The following is a 21,263-nucleotide window of genomic DNA, read 5'->3' on the forward strand; positions in this document are numbered from 1 at the left end:
TCTTGACTGTATTGAATGTATAGATTCATGTCATTTATTAAATTTGGGAGATTTTCATCCATTATTTCTTTGAGTGCTCTCTCTGCCCCTTTCTCTCTTTCTTTCTGGGACTATTACAAAGTGTATATTTACATGCTTCATGGTGTCCCATAGATTCTTTGGGCTTTGTTCAGTTTTGTTTTTCATTCTTTCTTCCTTCTGCTTCTCAGACTGGATGACTTCAATTGTTTTATCTTTAAGTTCTATGATTCTTTCTTCTGCCAGCACCAATTTGCTGTTGATCCCTTCTAAGATTTTTTTATTATTATTTCTTTTACTCTGGTCTTCAGCACTGTTTTGGTACCTTTCCATGATTTCCATCTTTCTATTGGTATTCTCTTTGTGGTCACCTACCATTTTCTTGATTTCCTTTAGTTATTTGTTGATGTTTTCCTTTAGTTCTGTGAGCACATTTTGGTAATGATTTTGTCTGATATGTTCCATATCTGGTCCTTCTCACTGAAGGTTTCAGATGCTTTAATCTTCTTTACTTGGGCCATAACTTTCTGTGTTTTTGTATGTTTTGTAACCTTCCACTGAAACTTGGACATCTTGATATTTTAGCACATCATTGCTGGAATTTAAGGCATCTGTGCCTCAAGCTTGTTATCAGGTAATATTATGACAGAGATTACTTTGAATGCAAAGAACTAAAAATAAAACCTTTCCCACACTCTTCAGATTGATGTGTGAGAGTAGTCGCCTTCCTGGTTTATCCATAAAATGAATTTCAAGAATAGCTCCAGGCTGATGTCTAGGGGCTCCCTGATCTTTTCTGCACCCGTGTCTTAAACTTGGGCATGCATGAGAGGGTCTAGGAATTTCCTTATCTACAGGGTTCTGAATGACCTCTCTTCCATAAGAAACTTTCCTCAAGATCCTGGGCAGTGTGCTGAATGTCCTGCAACCAGAAATCCTTTGCTGTAGGCAGCACGACTTGACTGCTCTCCCATAGTATTCTTTAGGAGAGCCTGGTGAATACCTTCTACACACAGGGCAAGTTCTTGGATGGGGAGCCCCTCAGGTGACCACCAGCAGGCGGACCACCAGCTAGACATACATGCTCCCGCTATGTGCATGGGAGTTATTCTGCTCCCTCTGGAACCAGGACCAAAGATTAGCACCAAGAGCACAGGCCAAATCACACTGAGCCGGTGAGTGTATGGAAGGGGACAGACAGGGCACCATAAGATTCTACAACTTTCAAGTAGTATTTGTTCTTGATTTGGCACTCGGCCTGATACCATAGTCCTTCCAAAACTCTGGAAAAAATGTTTCTGCCAGCTCTTGCTGGTTGTTTGAAGCTTCTGTGGGGCGATGGAGCCCTGTAGCATCTTACTCAGCTTTTATGATCAAGGTGGGGCTAGGAGCCCACTTTTAATTCCCATGTGATCTGAAAAGCCTCATGCTGCCTCAGAGGCTTAAAAAGAGCATCCCAGCAACACAATACCTGGAGATCACAGACTACATTGCATAACAACTCTGATTCCTGCAGAGAGGAAGCAGGGAAAAGTCAAGCTATTTTCTGATGTTAGTTCCCTACTAAAAAGACTCAAATCCCTATGATCATTCATGAGCAGCCTGTTGTGCAAAGCACACGTGCCAGTGCACACTGTATAAGAAAACAGTATATTGCACTTCTAACCAGACAAGGGTTATTCCCTTACTGCACAATATAGTGGGAAGCTGTTGGAGACTGGGTCAGAGCCCCTCAATGTGCAAACACAGAGTTGTAGAATCTATACAGCATTGTATAGAAAATGGGTAGAATATGTTTTTATATTTTTCCTCACAGATTGACTTATTCTCAAGCAATCCTTTCCTTATCTTTAGTAAAGTTCTGTAACATATAATGTTAATGCATCCTCCATAAATACTGCCCATGTCCAAGCTCCCCTCTTTATCCTGAGAGCTTCCCCCATCAAGTGCCAGCCTTTCTCTGATTATCTCCTCTGGTTCTCCAGGACTCAGAGAGCTTATGGTGCTCTTAGGCAAAGCCTGGGACTTAATACCCTAAGAGTAACTCTCAATAGTGAGAAACAGGAATCAGTTGTATACATAGTTCAGCTTCCCTATTCCTTGATGGGACAATTCTAAAGCATGTTCTTCAGGCTACTTCCGCCCTGGCTGGATAGAGCCCTGTTTGCCCACAGCACTAGCCAGCTATTATCACACCATTGTTGGCTTCTCTCCCTCCCTTATCTCACTTTCCTTACTCCTTCACTACTCCTTCTTGGGATCACCCTCCAGGTTTAACTGCCTGCATCTAAGCCCTTGTCTCAAGGTCTGCTTTCAGGGAGATGGAAGTTCACACAGCTAGAATATAGTGGAACTGTGTTCCAAACCCGGACATTCTGATCCCACAACATATGTTCTCTTCCACTATCTTATATGCCCTCAGTATAGCATCTCCACAAATGTTTGAGAGCAAACTGGTTCTTGTCCTACTTAATACAGAAGCTTAAAAGTTCAGTCTCAAATAATTTAGTTTCAAAAACTTCATAAACTAGATCAAGAGTCACTGGGCAAAAACAATGAGTGCTTTATCACAAAAAGAAAAAAGTCACATTTTTCATTTATGAAACCTCTTAAGATGCTTCAAACATAAAAGTGCTTCTGTATCATCTAACCAGCCCACCAACAAGAGTAGAGTTTGATGCATGTCTCTCAGGAGACTGCCAAACACTGGAAAGGCATTCCAGGTTTTCAAAGACGTCCAGTGTAACAAAGGAACATTCAATATTTCTGCCCATTGAAATGTTGTTGATTTTGTTACACATTTCTGCATTTCAGAGACAGTCATTTAAAAAGCCAACCTGAATTACACATCTTTTTAAGGAACTGCACCTCAGCTCATCTAAATAGTTTTACTGTACAAACCTATAAAGAAAAGAGCAGATTTCAGTAAGCAGAATAATCCCAGAGTGAAGTACCAGGAAGACATAATACTCTCAGTCTTTCTCAGAGACAAGCAGGAAGATTAAAATGTCTTCTGAGATCTCTTCCATTTCAATGACCTAATGATAAAAAGAGTAAGTGAAAAGAAAGCTTCCATATTATCCATTAGCTCTAGTTGAGCCCCTTCTCTTTTTTATTTGAGACTTCTTCAGGAATCTTTTATTTTGAGACTTCAAATACTGTCATTCCACAATAGTGACTTTGACTTAAAATTTGAAATGCCATACAGAAAACTGGGCAATGCAAATTCACTTATTTGAATATTTATTATCATTATCATTGTCATTATCAATATGTTTTAGGCTTTACGTTTACTCCATCACATTACTTTTCGATATTAAATTCAACTTGGAGAGCCCACTAATCAGAATGGTAAGAAATCAGTTTAACTAGATGTTTTAAGGAACCAGTCACTCTCCTTAGGTTACGTAAGAGTCCAGAGACATTCTGCAATGTTTGGAAATCGGGTAAAAGACCTGTTATCTTTATTGTCACTACTTATATGCAAATTGTCCAATGGGTTCATTGAAAACAGGAGAGCCCACTACGTCATGTCAAGCTTGGGCCCAATATTTCCATTTAACTTCCAAAGTCACATCTCTTATGATTTAGGCCCCAGCATTTCCGAATCTCTACCTTGCCTTTGGAGTAGGCTGTGTGAGAGCAGGCACTGGTATGCACCACTCCTAAACCTGCACAGGCCTTTCCTAGTCTGAAGAGTGCTCAAGAATTCCAACTCCACTTCTTTCTTTTCTCCACAATGCCTTTCCCTCCATCAAATTCCCTTTGAAGACTCCTTGCCTCAGTGAGCTACTAGAAACATCAATGCTGGCACTTATTCCTCCAGGCTAGAGTAACTATGTGGGAGAAGAAATAAAAGCCAATCTTTTTCTTCCCTCTACCAGGTCCCACTTGCACCATCTAAAATAATATCTAAGAATAATCCCTTACATTTATTGATTATAACTATAATTCTAGGCACTTTACAGACATTATTTCATTCAAGGCTCTCAGTAACTCAAAGAATTAGCATCATTCAGGATATTTTTGCAGATTACAAATTGAAACACAGAGAGGTTGAAGTTTTGCCCAATGTTGCTTTGCTACAAAGAGACTGAGATGGGATTTGAACAAAGACTGCTTGACTCTAGTTATTTGATTTTCTTATGAATTCACAGCTCAGTAATACAAATAATGACTAATAATACAATATCTTAATAATAACTACTGAGAAGTTTTCTTAGGTAAAGAACTTGAGAGCTCTTGAGATATGAAGTTAAAAAGGAAAATTACAACTCTTCCTTCATTGCGCAGTACCACAGATAACGCATGGGGGCTTTCCAGGAGTAAACTCAGAAGACACTCACCAAACAGCTACAGGGTCCAATGAACATGAACTCTCCTGGCAAGAAAATACCAAAGGCAGGTAAAAAGGAATTGGGTTAGTTCATCAAGATGCTAAGCTAAGAAAAGTATGTAATATACCAGAGAATCAGAGTAGACTCATGTTCCCATCAATACTGTTATTTCCTTATTTTTAAATTTTCCTCTGAGTCAAATATGCTATGTTAGTTTCTTGTGGCTTCTATAACAAATTTCTACATGTTGGTCACTTAAAACAATGGAGATTTATTTTTCTCAGAGCTCTGGAGGCTAGAAGTCTGAAATCAAGGTGTCACCAGGACCTTACTATCTCTGAAGGCTCTAGGGAAAGCTCCTACCTTGACTCCTCCAGCTTCTGGTGGCCCCAGGCATTCCTCACCTTGTAGATGCATCACACCAGTCTGTGCCTCTACCTTCATTGACCTTTTCCTCTCCATGTCTTTACCTCTTGCCTTATAAGGATATTTGTCATTGGATTTAGGGCCCACACTGATGATCCAGGATGATCTCATCTAAAGACCCTTCACTTAATCATCTGCAAGACCTTTTATCAAAATAAGATCAGGCCTGTAAGTTCCAGGGGTTAGGAGGTAGACATATCGTTACAAACATCTTATTCCTCCTCAGCTTAAAACCTCACATTACCTGTCCCTTACATTTAAAATTGAAAGAAAATCCCTTACCATATCCTACCAGACCTGCCATGATCTGATCCCTGCAAACTCCAGCGATGTAAACTCCAAAAGTATCCTGCCTCCAATACCCTATTCCTCAAACATAGCAAACTTATTTCTTCCTTAGGACCTTGACTTTTGGTGATTTCTCTATGTAGAACTTCATCTCCTTTTTCTTTTCTTGGTCACGTAAGTTAAGTCACAGCTCAAAAGCTAGAGAAATCTCTCTCTGTTGACCAATCTACAATAGTGTTCCATCCCATTCATTCATTCATTTGATGGATGGTGAATACTTTGTTCCAGCACTATTTTAGGCCCAAGGGATAAAGAAAGGAACAAAGGTGGCCAAAAATCCCTGAAATAATTGTATTCTAGTAGGAGAAACAGACAGTAAATAGAGAGGGAGGAGAGACTGAGGGATATTATTTCCTGAGTTGCTGCTTCTAGATAACTGTCATGAGCTGACTGCATGCCTGAGGCAGAATGACAAAGTTCCTGTTAGTTGGTCTTCTCCACCTAGCTCTTTCTCCAGGGTCTATAACTGCTATAGACAATTATAATTTATTCTTCCCCTTGAAGTCCTCCCCACTAGTCCCCAGGAAACTGCACTATCCCTAAAATTTCTCTATACCCACTTTCATAATTAGTCACTTTATTTATATCATTATACTGTGTTACATAAAACCTGACTGAGAAGATGACAATTAGTCAGACACTTGCAGGAAGTGAGGACACAGAAAGATATCTGGGGGGAAAGCATTTAGGAAAGAAGAACAACAACTGCAAAGTGCCTGTTTTGCTTTTCTATTGCTTAGTAACAAATTAGCATAAACACAGCGGCTTTAAACAACATATATTTATTATCTCACAGTTCCTTTAGGTCAGAAGTCTGGGCATGGAATAGCTGTGTTCTCTGCTTAGAATCTTACACAAGTAAAATCAAGGTGTCATTTGAAGTTCAGGGTCCTCTTCTAATCTCCTTTTTAAAATAGTGTCCAATTCCTTGCAGCTCAGTTCCTTGTTGATTGACTTCCAAGGATGCTTTCAGTTTCTATAGGCCATCTACATTTTTTGTCACATCGCAAAAATTTTCATGCTACCAACAAAGAGCTTCTCACACATGAAATCACCCTGATGCCTTGAATCTCTGACTTCTTCTGTGTCTCACCACACTGAACCCAAATGTAAAGGCTCACATATTCAGGTGAATTCGACCCAAGGAATCTCCCTGTCTCCAGACCAACTGATAGGGGACCTTATTTATACCTATAAAATCCCTTCACAGCAGTACCTAGATTGCTGTTTGAGTGAATAACTGGGATAAAGTGTTTGCACATACGCCCATCAATCTTGGGTCGCCATCTTGGAATTCTGCCTACCCCAAAACCTAAGGTAGAAGGATGCCTGGTGTGTTTGAAGAAGAATAAGGAAGTCAGTGTTCTAGAGCAGCAAAGACAACAGGAAGAATGTTGGATGGTCAGGTCACACAGTGGAGGGGCAGCAGGGGATGAAGTTCACAAAGGACGTTGAAGGTCATAGCAGGATCTTTGGCTTTTACTCAGAACCAGGGAAGACAGTAATACAAACTAACACACATGATAGATTACTATAGCTCATTAAAACAGACTTTTAGGGAAAGTAAGGACTGAAGCAAAGAGACCAGTTAGAAGACTACCGTGAAAATACAGATGAAAGAGGGTGGTGGCTTAGAGGTGAGAGGTAATAATCATGGTGAGAAAAGTCAGATTCTGCAGCTCCCTTTGTAGGGAGGACTGATAGGTTTTGTGAATGGATGCACTGTGAGGATAAAGTGGTTTCTTTATCACCCTCTTAAAATTTATAATTTATTTCTCTTTTAAAATATGTGTTTAATTATTATCTTTTGGCTGCCACAACAAAGTAAGCTTTACACAGGTAGGGATACAGTTTTGTCTACTGGTATAGCTCTAGGTCCTAGAACTGTGTCTGATGCAGAAAAGGCATTCAATAAATACTTGAACACATGAATGAATGGAAAATGATTTCTGCACTTCTGCACTCATGTTTTTGTTTGTTTGTTTTCCATCAGTTATTCCAATATACCAGGAATGGAAGGAGAGCATCCCTTTAAAAGGCAGAGGACAATCTATCATGCTCCACAGAATGAGATGCAAACCTTATAAAGTACTGTCTTCCAATGTATTGGCCACATGAGGGAAAAACTATTGATTTTATAAAATATATATTTGACATACATTTTACTTTTTTTTTCCAAATGTATCCACGGTGTTTCACATCCCAACTTTCTCCTCCATTACCTGTGGTTTCAATTAAGTGGTATAAACTCTTAATATTCTTTTTTTCTTTTCATTTTCAATAGTCACAGTCTTCAGTTTTCAATTTCTGAAACTTTCTGGAAGAGAGTTTCATAATTTTTTTCAAGGTAATAGTACTTTGCCCAGTTCTTGAGCAAAGCAAGCTTTGTAGACAATGGAGTTTATTGACAATCCACTCATGGTACACTTAGAAAACCATAGAAGATGGAAGGGATGATAAGTTCAAAGAACCCATGTACTGATGTAGACAGCAAAGAAAAGAAAGCTCATAATTTGTAAGAATACTAGACAGTTATATTAAATTCAGTCTAATTCACTATATATGTGCGTCATTAAAATTACAAAATATTTATTGCAAGGACATGCAGAGTAAATACATAAACTAGATCATGGGTAATGAAAAGAAAACGTGCAAAATCCATTTTCTTGTTTCAAGAATTTTTACTTGGTTTTCTGATATTCTTGTTAAAGGACATTGCTTAAGGATACATCAAAAAATCCAGTCCAGAAATGAAATAATCTGAATGTGAATGAACTTGGATTGGTTCTCACCTGTGGAAATGAGCAATGGTTAGCACTGTTTTCTGAATATCTTATGATTGATAAGGCAAATTCTCCCCTTTTTTAAGGTTCAGGTTTCAATTAAGTTGACCTTTATGCACAGACTGGTTAGAACATTTTATGTGTTCCATTATAAACTATTTTCTAACTTACTTGGCTGAACTGAATGCCTAAGCAAGCCTGTCTTAAAAGCTACATGAGTTCCTCCAAAGTGCTAATCACTGCGTGTACTTGGGTAGCAAATAGTTAATGTCTTCCACCTGACCAAGTAAAACTGTCCAAAGGAAGTATTGTACTCTTTGACACAGCTGTACAGGGGCTCTCTGTTATCTCTCTAGTGCGCATAGCCTGTGTTCTCCTCTGCTCTGTGTTTTTTCTTTAAGGCCCTGATATTACAACATTAAGTCCTGATCATTGAAGATAGAATAAAGGGAGAGGGAGAGGGATGGAGGGTGAATGGAACAAAGAAAAGAAGGAAGTGAGAGAGAGAGGAGGAAGGGAGGAGTTTAAATTATTTTCCCCTTAACTGTAGCTGTAATCCATTTGAAAAAATAATCTAAACCTGGGTTAGTGATCTATTTCCTAAAACTCAGTCCTTAGAACATTTGCTTAGAAATCAGTAATTTGGGGAGGGTTCAATGAGGATAACTAGTCTTCGCTCCCCTTGGATTCAGCTGGGGTGTCTTAGAGGCTGGGGGCTGGAATCATCCATCTGAAGGCTCACTCACATGCATGGTGGTCTATGCTGACTGTAGGCTGGGAATTCAGCTACAGCTGTGGCTGGAATATTTATTCCTAGCCTCCCCATGCCACCTGGGCTTCCTCACAAAATGGTGGCTGGGTTCTAAGAGCAAGTGTCCCAAGAAAGAGGAAGTTATATCACCCTTTATGAACTAACCTCAACAATTATGCAATGCCATCTTTGCTGCATTCTACTCCCTGAGGCAGTCACAAAGCCCCACCTGGCTTCAAAATGAGGAGAAATAGGTGCTGTCTTCTGATAGACAGTGACAAAATTCTGGAGAAACATGTGAACAATATTGCTATGGCCATTTGGGGAAAATATAATCTGCCACAATACCATTATATATTTTGGGGCACTGTGAAGGTATAATATTACTTCTAATCAAAGCTTCAAATGAATGATGCAATATTCTGAGTCCATGGATGACATGTGAAGCTCTGAAAGTTCATTTAAGGCTCCAGGACTGATGGTGTAGATCCTCTGATCAAGTAAGCTTGAGAAATTGTTCAGATTTTGCCAAACCAAATACGAAATATCTTCAGTTTCTTATAGACAGCATATTTCCAACCGAGATAACTTATGTACTAAAACCCTAGGACCATTATGTAAGCAAAGCACTGAGAATAAAACTGACTCATAAAAGTAAATAATTCTGGCTCATAATTCAGCTTTCTTGGGTAGCGTATGGAATGCAGATGTCTGCTACAGAATTCCACCCTACCGAATGAGGTCATCATGGGTTTGAGAGGAGTCAAAACTGTGTGCAGATTTACTTCTGCATCTACTCCTGCCTCCTCTGATAACAGAATAACATACTCTGCTTGATCCTCTCCTGCCTTCCTCTCAGACTCAGAGCTGAGAGCCAAGGAACACAGGGTGAGAATGAATCTCCTCCCTGTCTATCAAAGGAAATAAAGCACAGGCAGCTGCCAGGAAAGAGTAATAAAGCTTATCATTTAGTCTGCCATGAGGCAGTTTTGCAGGTGACTTCTGCAGAAGACAGACACATGAAACAGAAATACAGAGACTCAGAAACTATGTGGTAGAAAAAAAAGAGACAGACGTTGGAGATTCAATTCTGAATGTGACAAGGGAAGAGAGATTGAATTGTCCTTGCCACAACTGTGGTTATTTTATTGGTTCAAGACAAATCGTAGAAAGCAGAGATAGGCTTGTAGAAAAGTTATGTTTATCCCTAACCCTCTAGAAGGAATCTGTCTTCTAAGTGAGAGCTATAACCCTTGTATTATAGGAAGGTCAGTATTATCAGAGGGTATACTGAAGAAGGTTCACTCAGAGAGGTAAATCTAGTTCAAACTTATTTATATCTTTGTACAAGTCATACTTAATCCACATTACCTTACCTCATGGTGTGTCTAGTAGACCATCAATTTTTCCTCTTACCCAGCGTTCCAAAGAAAACTGAAAAAGGCCATATAAGAGATGATTTGGGGAACTCTAGTTTTCAAATATTCTCTAGATATTTGCGAGGCTGTGAGACATAAGGGAGAACAAACTAGTTTGACTGTTCTAGTTTTAACTACTGTTTCCTTTTCTTTTTTAACTTCTCCTTGGCAATAGATATCAGGGGTTCTCCTCAAACCCAGCACCCCATTTTTTTTCTTTGTAGTACCCCCTGGGTGTTTAAGAATCCACCGATCTCTTTCTATGTGGTGTGGTTCAGGTCTGGACCAAAATCCAGGGTGGACTGTGAATCAGTGATTAGTTTTGGGTTCAGCATATAATCTAGTGTTTTACTTTGTTCAAGCTGCCAAAATGGGCTGGCTTTTAACAATGGGGATTTATTAGATGATAAGCTTAAAGTTCTGAAGCTGTAAAAATGTCCAAATCAAGGCCCCATCTAGACAACATCTGGAATCCTCTGTCAGATGGCAAGGTGCATGGAAACTTCTGCTGGTCTCCCTTCTCTCCTGAGCTTCACTACTTTCAGCTTCTTGTCCCTGTGGCTTTCTCTCGGAGCTTCTATGGCTTTGTCTCTATCCTCTGGGTCTTTCTCTCTCATTCTTTCTCTGAATTTCATCTTCTTATAAAGGACTCCAGTAAGAGGATTTAAGACCCACCTGGGTCATTCATCAACTGAACCTAATCAAAAGGTCCCACCCACAATAGGCTGCCATCCACAAGAATGAATCAGGTTTAAGAACATGAGTTTCTGGCATCCATAAAGCCTCCAAACCATCAAGCCCAAGTAGAGCAAATCAATGCTAATCCTTTTACCTTCTGGAGTAGAGGGTCTATGTGTTCTGATGCCCTGAAGATATAAGCCTGGGCTGCTAGAAAATGCTAAGAAAAACAGTGAGCAGAAACGGGCCGAGACTAGCTCCTAGTAACACCATAAAGGGCATAATTGAGCCACTGCGTCTAGCTGTAACAGAATCTTCTCCCTGAACTTTCCCATTATATGAGCTAATCAATTCCCCTTTCACACCAGTCTGAATTTTTTCCTATCATGTCTCTTATTTTCAAAGCAGCTTATAGCCCTGTCTGTTCAGATAGCATCAAATTAGTTGAGTGCTATCATGCTAGTTATGTTCCTACTGGAGGTCACCCTGGGTCTGATCCCATTTCTACAGTTGAGGTTATGATGATAGCAGCAACAGGGTAATGTTTTCTCCATCTTGCAATCATGCTTCAGCTTTGGAAACCAGTCAATTCAGGGGCCATCTCTGAAACAGGTTTGCTCATGTTATTATCAATCACAGGCAACATTTAGGGTAATTGTGACCATAGGAACACATACACAAAAAAATGGTAAAATATGATGAAGACAATTTTCCCAAGTGTTCATTGATAATTACAGCTTAGGAAATTGGGTGGTCTATTAAAAAAACCCTAAGTTCAAAACACTGTTCTAATCTTGATTCCAGATGTTCAAGAATGTGATCTTGGCAAGTCATTTAATATAAGTCCAATAATATAAGAATAAAAGGCACTATAAACTGTTTATTGCAAAATACTAATGGTGATACTATTACTAATTTTAGGATTAGTATCTATTTATTCTGACCTTCTATCTCTGGTTTACACTTCTCAGGTGTAGGAAAAATTCTCATTTTCATCAGTTTTGTGATGAAAATCAAGCCAAAGTAGTATAATTGATATAGAAATGCATTTTTGAAAAAGATAATTCCCACATTCCTAGTTATTTGTTCTAACAAGAATAAAGCTGTATTTTCTCTATTATTTATCACTATCTTTAAAAGTCTTAAAGTACTTTATCTATGCTTTAAGGTTTCAATTAAATTACTTAATGGGATTTTGCAATGTTCCTGAGAATCAAATGATTCTATGAGATCACATGACCATGTTGGCAAACACATTTTTTAAGCAGAATCATGGATCTGGATACAGAACATGTTACCATATGATTAGGGAACAATAAGCTGAAAGATCATTGTGTGACATCATAACATCCTGAAAAGAGAAAGAGACCAGGACTTTTATTAGAATAGCCCAGAGACAGCCTGACTCCATGTCTGCTAAACTCCCATCTAAGAAGCAAAACATATTCTGTTTATTTAATTGGCATCTAATGAGAGCACCGATAGGAATTATTTTCTGTAACACTGTCTTTCTTATATTTAGTTGATTGCAGGGTAATTTCAAAAGAGCCAGAGATAATTAATTGCTCTGAATGGGTACAGTGTATGTGACTGAAGCAAAACAAGAAAAAAATATCTGTTTGAAGCTAAGATCCAAAAGAGAAGGAAGAGGTAGCTCCTTCAGTCCTCTCACAGACTTGGGGAGTCTTAATGGGAACCTTTCTTAGGCACTGTGAACATGAGGAAAATGGTAAGTGACAGCAGTCATTTTGCTCACCAGATCTGACGCATACCAGTTCTCTAAGTCTGTGCTGACGTTGTCATCAATAATGCTCCAAGGCTAGTATTTCTTGATGAGCTGTTGGACCAAATGACTAATATTCTTTTGAGTATTACTTTTATCACTGAATAAGCTCAACCCTTCAAGGAAGCAGCTTTTAAATAAATGACAAAATTGTATTTAAATGTCTTTGGATTGTATCTGTATGACGAATGTCAACTCTAGCAACAAAGCATAGTGCCATGGCCGCTTACCTCTGTGGATGATACAGAACTAATTCTCTGACCATAGCTGCTGATCTACCACTCTTCCTCTACATTTATTATAGGGTAGGACAGAGATTATTCTTTGCACAACTAATTTAGCAACTAAATCCTCCATACATATCTCACGTGTGTCCACTACTTTGTATATTCATTTTCCCTCCCTGTCCCCAGCTCGGTGCTCTTCCAAGGCCACCCCTCTTGTCAAAACTCTTGTTCTACAGAGCAGGCATTTAGTTTAAAATCTAAACTCCCTAATGTGATGTACAAAGCCCTTATATTCTCTGGATTCACCTTTCATTTTATCACCACTCATTTTATTCTTACTTCGTAACTAGCTGGTTCCATTCCTGGGAACCGCTTCCCTGATCTCTTCCCATGGTTGACCTCTTCTCAGCCTTCAGAACTCCCATAAGTGTTACCTTCCCAGAACAGCCTTGCTTGACCCCCATCTCTAGAACAAGCCAATATATTCCATCATAGCTTCCACCCTCTCCTACCCTCATTTATTCCTTCATAACAATTAATGACTTTTTTGCATATTTGCTTCTGTGTTTCTTATCTTTCTCTCTCATTAAACCATCTGTTCCATGTAAGCAAGGATCCATTTGCATTTAATATCCAGTTCCAGGCAACATGCTCAATAAAATTGTTTCCAATAAAACTATTGGAATTATTTGTTCAAGCAAGATCAAGGTCTAAATCCTAGAAGATGAACCAGATCCCCAAATAGATGGTCATCTAATATCCTAGGATATTAAAACCAACCTGTAACCCTCCTTCACCTCCTGTTATGCCATACCAGTATATTTCTCTGTCTTTTGTTCACTATCAATGTGGCCAGAGCAAGTCCTATTATCACTCTTATTGCAACTTCTACACACAGGCGACCAAGTGTGGGTGCATTAAATCCTTAAGCAAGCCCTGATGCACCTGCATGGCTGGAATCAGCTGAACCCAGCAAGTTCAAGTGTTCTGTTAAATGCAATTTCCTACACAGATCAAAGACTTAGATCTCTATCTGGGTTCTGGTGAAAGGAATCCTGTGGGATCAGCTCTCAGCAAAATAAATGTATATTCTGATACCTTCAGAACTCTTTTTCTATATTTATGCCCCAAGTATGTGTTGCCTCCCATCAGCCCTCAGTTGCCCAGAACCCTCCAATGACTCAAATTAGAAGCATCAAAGCAGAGCAATAATGGACGTTGGGCTTTCTTACCCAGGAGATCTCAGTGCAAATCTCAGCTCTAAAATGGGAACACTAAGACCTACTCATTATGAGGATAACTGAATGACACTTGTCAAGTGTTCAGCACAGAAAAGCATTCAACTCAGGTCAGCTGTCATTATGACTATTAAGTGCTTCACCAGTAGGTGCTCAATATATGTCAGGGATGCTTTGTTTCACACTCTAAATCATATGCCTTTGTATAATTCCTCAGCCAAAGTCTTTATCTGCAGTCTCTGAAGCCCTCCTTACTTTCACTTCCTCTGCAAAATTTGCCTGAGTAAGTCCACAGTCGACTATTATAGTTCTTACTTTCTTTAGCTAGCAAGCATTTGTACTTTAAAATAATAATTATTATATTGGCACAACTGGCTGTGTGCCTGGGACTGATTTAAGCAAGTTACATGTATGCAGGGTCTCATTCAATCCACATGACAACCTTCTAGGTTTAATGGTTAGGATTGCATATTAGGAAACTGAGTTTAGAAAACGTAAAAACTTGTTCAAGGTCCTGAAGGTGGTTATGACCTGAGGCCATTACATTATGATGCTCCTTCCTGCCACGCTTTCAAGGCATACACTATTTGGTGGATAAATAAATGAAAGGATGAATATAAAATAAATGGCACATTTTAGGTTGAAGGCCCTTAAGCAGTTAAGAGAACTGGGCATTTAGATAGGGGAACACAGATGTTCTTCCTCAAACTGAAGCTCCTCCATTGCCTCTATCTCCTATGCTCCCACTGCTAAAATGCTGGGCTTTTGACACCTTCAATTGCTGAAATTTTTGTGCCAAAGCACCTTCCTTATAGATGGAGAGCTGGCAAATATTCCACGGTAATTTGGGGACATCGAAGCATAGGTTATATTCAGAGATTTGGAAGAGCCCATGGCTCTTCACCCTGATATTAGAATTCCTTTGGGGGAGTGTTTGAAACATTGCCATTTAATCTGGAAGTGAGAATTGGGGCCCAGATATCAGAATCTCCTAAAATCTTCCTACGTGTTTTAATTGGCAGGTAGAGATGAGAACCCTGGTAATATGCTCCTCTACAGTGCATTTGTGTTGTTAAAAGAAACAAATTACATTGAAGGCATATCTCTCTTCTGTTGAATTTCATTTTCAACTTCAACAACACTAAGAGAAAAATATACACTGAGAAGAGACAACAACTATGAATAGGAAATTTACCAACCTGCTATTTTGGTGTTTCATATAAAACCAATGAGGAAAAGGCCACATATTCAACAAAACATTGATGTGACACTATTGGTGGAAACAATCTCTCCTTACTAGCCTGCAATGAGAGCAGATAGAATATCAGAGGTAATGCTTGGCTCAGATGAGATGGTGGGAAATGACCCTGTTTACAAGAGTCCTTCCCATTCCCTCTAGGTTGCAAGCCATGTCCTGAGTCAAAGAGAAGGATTCAACTCATGATAACAATATACTTCTAGAAGTTAAAAAAAATAAGTGGTATGAACACACACGGAGTTTGAGATCAATATCTCACTCAACCAATAGCTGTATTTAGAAATCAATCATTGATACAATCAATTGCTTCCTCCCTTATCCTAAGTTTAAAATGCCCCCAACTCTTCTGTATGCATGGGTGGAATGACTAATGTCAAATCATCCACAGTGGTGGTATGTGCTCCAATTCTATCCTGAGCTTTTCCAGAGAGATTTGTGGGGGGGGTTTTTTGTTGTTGATGTTGTTGTTGTTATTTTGGGATGGGTTTTTTTGGATCTTTACTGAAATAACAGCCAGCTCGTTTTCATGGAGAGACACAGCCAAGTTACAGGAAGAAGCTGTAGGCTAATTTTACAGCAACTACTAATCCGGCAATAGAGAACCAAACCCTGTATTTTCTCCAAGAGCTTCCCATTTGCTGATCTTTAACAAAAAGAATGCCAAGATTATTCAAATCATATGAACAAGTAAGGGGAGAAATTGCTATTAACAGATTTATGGGATGGCTCTTAAAGAAATTTAGTAGTTTCTTGGCAACACAAAAATTCATCTCATTTTGTGAGGTTTTAAGTTCTAAATTTTATCTACAAGATTTTTAAAAATTGGAGCATAACAGCACTGATATAATGACATTTATATTTCTCATTCAAGTATTCAAATGATGGGGGTGGTAAAAAAATGGATTTTCTATCTAAAAGGATCTTTTAAAATACTTTGAAATATCTATCAGGATTTCTATCATTTATAGTTTAGTAGCTGACATTGTATAGAAGACCAGCAGGCACCTGGCTTGGCTTCACACAGTTCATATCATGGCACTCAAGGCCAACAACCACATTTCCAGAACTCTCAAATGAGGTAAGAGATGCCATGCAAAGCCAAGGGATCATCTGCACTGAAAGCATTCAACTTAGTGATAGATTAAGATTTCAGAACAGGTGTGCTACCATGAACTGAAAGTTTCTCTCAACATCTGTTATCCTCATAAGGCATTTGAACATGTGATATATTTGCTGCCCTTGAATTTGTCATTGGAAAGTCAAATCAATTCACCATGTCTCAAAGAAACGTGAAATCAGAGTCCAGATTTCTGCCAAAGAGTATCTAAAAAATGCCATCAGGTATAAGAGCAGGTTAAATTTCTTGTTATACCTAATAGTTTTCTTGTACTAAAAGAGTGGCCTTCTTTTGGCCTAGGAACTTGGCCCTTGGAATTAATAAGAATATTTTCAAGTTCCTCCACAGTTGTAGATAATTTAGGAGACTGTAGAATAATGGAGAAAGAACATTTTAAGGAAAAACAGAATGAAATTGCACAAGAGTAAGAGTTAGGAATTTTATTTAATTGGAGAAGGAAAAACAATACAGCTTTATAAAAGCTTAAGGATGAATAAATACAAATGGATTACTCTTGAGCAGCTGAAGCTTGGGAGGCCTTGCTTCTTTAACTTTTGTGCTTTTGAGGTACTATTTTCATCCTCTGGCAGGAGAAAAAGAGCCCTGGATGTCCACTGACTTGCACTTTTGGCAAACTCAGTAATCCTTATGTAGAAATTAGTTACGTAGTATGGAAACATTGCCTCTACTTAATCCCAGGTAGTATTTCTATAGGTCAGCTATATCTCTAACCAAATTAAAATTAAATGTAATGGCTGCCTAAATAATAATAATGCCCATTTCAATTGCATCAAATATCAAATAGAATATATGATTCCAATTTGGGTCAGAGATCATTTAAAAATAAATTTCAGGGTCACAAATTGCTCTAACAGTGGGACTAAGAATTCTTGAAGAAAGGAATGTCTTACTTGTTGTCTGCTCTTGAATACTAGGCCAAGCCCAGGAAATAATAGTAGGGCCTTGGTAGCAATCTGATCAATTCATAAAACTTTAGTGAACATCTTCTGTGTCCTCAGTAATTAGTATGAATCCTTATCAGAGGTGATAAACAGATTTTTTTTTAGTTTCTTTATTAATTAAAAAAATTTAACAAACCAAATAAAACACCAACATATAAAATCAGTAATTCACAATATCATCACTTAGTTGCATATTCATCATTTCTTAGAACAGATAAACAGATTTTTAACTGGAGTGTCAATGTGATTTGTTCATAATGGTTACTTAGAGAGACTGTTGAAAAATGTTCTGAGACTACAGTGGGTCTCATTGAGAATGAATGGATATTGGCAATTTCTCTTGTTGGGGCTATAGGGGAAGTTATGGTTCCTGTGCCATGAACTTGCCCTCCTTGATCTGGCTGGAGCAGTGATTCTTAACAATGGTGACACACTAACATAGGGAGCTTTGAAAAATACTAGTACCCAGTCCCTACCTCCAAAGATTCTCATTTGTTAATGTAGACGAGCCCAGACATCAACATTTCTGTAAAGCTCCCCATGTAATTGAGGTGCAACAAGGGTAAAAAAGCACTGCTACTGATAATACAGAATTCAGAAAATCTCACATCTCCTAAGATTAATTTCCTGGGGTTTTTTATAAGGTATTTTCATAATTCTCCTAGGAAACCACTCAGTAAATAACCATTTCTATGAACTTAGAAAATGGTTTCTAGCTGTTGTCAATGGATTCATCATTAAAAGTCCCTATAAAAATACACAGTAGCTAGCAGACACTTTATTTCCATGTGCCATCAATCCTCTTTTAAATGGGGAAAAAAAACCTTATTAGTGATGCATATTTTATGCCTTTATTAACTGATTCATAAAACCAATGAGTCATAAATCTAAGTGATAATTATTTCAAAATGGTGGTGACTTTAAAGTGATCTATTTTTTAAAGCACTCATTCAGCATTTGCTCAATCTACTTCATTCCTCTGGGAACACCACATCTCCAAAATAGCTTCCAGATTGTGGTGGGAAATTTTGAAACAAGTTTTAAAAAGATTTTCTCACCTCATGTGAAAATTAAGTATTAAAATAGAAAAGGGAAATGTCATTTCCAACTAAAAGATGCTTTGATCAGTCAATGAAACTGTGAAAATGCTTTCAAAATCTCTTAGTCTGTCAAGAATGTTTACTATTATATAAAGTGTCCCCTACTTCCTGACCCTTCACCCCCTTTAGAATACCTTGCGGAAGATATTGTGGAAAGTTAAGAAAACCATCTCAGTCTTCAGAAATGTCTACTGTTGACATTTACTATGTACAAACTCATCATGGATATTTTCCACCCTCAGAGCTGCTCATGGCCCCTGCTTTAGGACAAACGTATAGAGAACAATTTCTGGGCATCCAACCCAGGGCTAGGCACCTGGGTTAGGATATCAGAAAGACACAGTTGTTGCTTTTAGTTAGTCATAATCTAGCCATTAAACTAGCCCAAGCAAATGTCCATTTAAAATAAAGCAAAACAGGAGTGCAAGGGTAGTTCAGTGGTAGAATTCTTGGCTACCATGCGGGACACCCGGGTTCAATTCCCAGTCCATGCACTTCCCAAAAAACAAACAATCAAAAAAAAAGAAAACAAGCAAACAAAAATTCAACAAATGGTGCTGCAATAATGGGATATTCACATGGAAAAATAATGAAATGCAACTCCAACATACCAAAAAAAAAAAAAAAATCCTAAGTAGCCTTCTGCCATTGGTGTGTGACTTGTGTTCAGAGTTATTCGGGATTTTGTGTGGCAATATAATCAGATCAGTTGCATTATTTTTCCGATTAAGAATATATAACAAAGATTTGGGATGGAAATGAATAGTGGAAAAAGGAAAGCACCTGAGAAATGGTGATAGAGCTCCTCTAAATAAAACCATCTAACACTAAAATATATGTATTTTATTATCTCTTGACCTACAAATCATTAATTCACAAAAGAGAACACAGGACTGGATCTGTCATTTTGATAAATCATAATATAAATATTTATATATATGTACATATATATACACACACATACATATATATATATATTTATTTTATTTAATAGATAATCATTCCTTAATATAAAGATGAAGAAATGGAAACTCAGAGATGTTAGGTGATTTACTGAGGTCAGGCAGTTAAGAAGCGTACATTATAGTAGAGCTGTGTTCCAGTAGCCATGTTTCTTGAAGATGGTTGTATAATGACATAGCTTTCACAATGTGACTGTGTGATTCTGGAAACTTGTGTCTGATGCTCCTTTTATCTACCTTATCAACAGATGAGTAAAATATACAGAATAAAAATAAAAAATAAATAAAAAAATAAATTATAGGGGGACAAATGTTAAAATAAATTTAGTAGATTGAAATGCTACTGATCAGTGAAAGGGAGGGGTAAGGGGTATGGTATGCATGAATTTTTTTCTGTTGCCTTTTATTTCTTTTTCTACATTGATGCAAATGTTCTAAGAAATGATCATAATGATCAATATGCAACTATGTGATGATATTGCGAATTACTGATTATATATGTAGAACGGAATGATCATGTGTTAAGAATGTGTTTGTTTTTTGTTATATTTTTAAAAATTTAAAAATCAATAAAAAATAAAAAAAGAAGCCTACATTATAAACTAAGTCATTTCTGAGGACGATGTATGGTGTTTTCACTGAAGTTCTATTTGCCTAAACATTATTGCATGAATATTAAGATTAGCTAAGGGCAGGCAATTATTAGCAGAAGTTGATTGACTGATTGCTTATGAGATGAAGACTTTTCTTCATGCTGAATTACTCATATTAAGTGGCTATTCATTCTTTATTCTGAATACCTACCATGTCAAAATGTATAACCACGAATCTTTTATTAGTATTTTCTTTCTTTTTACATCAAAATATCAACTGATTTTTTGGAACTATTTACATAAGAAATGGTCTCTAGTATTTAATTTCCCTGGAGACCCAGTTATAAGAATAAAATAGACCACATTGGGATGTACACATATATTTGGACTTCATTTGAAGGGTTATGTATTTGACAATACAAGAATTTATTTCTAGAATCTGCTAATCATCTAAATAGTAAAAGGGAATGCTGTTACATAAATACTCCTGCTAGTCATGTATGCTCTTAAAAGACCTACATCCACCAAAAGTATTTAACCTTTGAATGGTATAATTTGTTTTACATCTTTATAATCTGCAAACATTTTACTTCACCAGTCAGCAATAGATAAAGAAAGGCTGCTGCCACCTCCCAACCAGTCCCCTCTGAACAAGCAAGTTCTAGGGAGGGGTAAAAACAAGCAGAGGGGGTGGGTACAAGGGTAATTCGGTGGCAGAATTCTTGCCTGCCATGGGGGAGTCCCGGGTTCAATTTCCAGCCCGAGCACTTCCCAAAAAACAAAGAAAAAACAAAAAATTCAACAAATGGTGCTGCATTTATTGGATACTCACATGGAAGAAGAATGAAATGTGACCCCTGCCATACAGCATACAAATAAATAAATAAATACAAGCAGAGAGGAAATAATGCTGATATTTAGATGCGCCAAGGGTTAAGCCAGGTAAAGGCAAATCAAAGGCGTCAGTGACAAGGCCTCAGATTCTCCTCCTCTGTTGACAGGAAAAATCCCCCTGTCCATAGGGAGGGAAAAGGGGAGTGACAGACTGGCACATCTATCTATGAGAAAAAGTTGATAACCACAAATAACATTTTTTCTTCATTCTAGTCTTGGAAGAGAGACTTGGTTAAAGCATTAATTTATTTGCAACTGGTAATTTTAAAGGAATTATACAAATATTTAGCACTTTCTCAACTGCTCTCTAGGAACCATGGACGTTTTCTAATTTTTTGAAAATTCAAAATCCAAGAGGGCAAATAAAGAA

The 21,263-nt window shown here is 37.9% G+C and overlaps 1 long non-coding RNA gene across 10 annotated transcripts in view; it reads left to right on the forward strand.

The window, feature by feature from the left end:
• Nucleotides 1-21,263, forward strand: part of LOC143646075 (uncharacterized) — a 36,638-nt gene that overhangs the window by 7,133 nt on the left and 8,242 nt on the right. For 2 of the 10 annotated variants that reach the window (XR_013157256.1, XR_013157258.1), the window contains exons 2-4: nucleotides 4,312-4,423; nucleotides 7,841-7,939; nucleotides 12,282-12,488. This is a non-coding gene — a long non-coding RNA (uncharacterized LOC143646075). Of the gene's footprint in view, nucleotides 1-4,311; nucleotides 4,424-7,840; nucleotides 7,940-12,281; nucleotides 12,489-16,233; nucleotides 16,344-21,263 lie in introns of all 10 variants that reach the window. The other 8 variants (XR_013157261.1, XR_013157263.1, XR_013157262.1 and 5 more) reach the window with 5 other exon arrangements.

Source organism: Tamandua tetradactyla, chromosome 9 (assembly GCF_023851605.1).
Source record: "Tamandua tetradactyla isolate mTamTet1 chromosome 9, mTamTet1.pri, whole genome shotgun sequence".
In the NCBI taxonomy this organism is placed as follows: domain Eukaryota; kingdom Metazoa; phylum Chordata; class Mammalia; order Pilosa; family Myrmecophagidae; genus Tamandua; species Tamandua tetradactyla.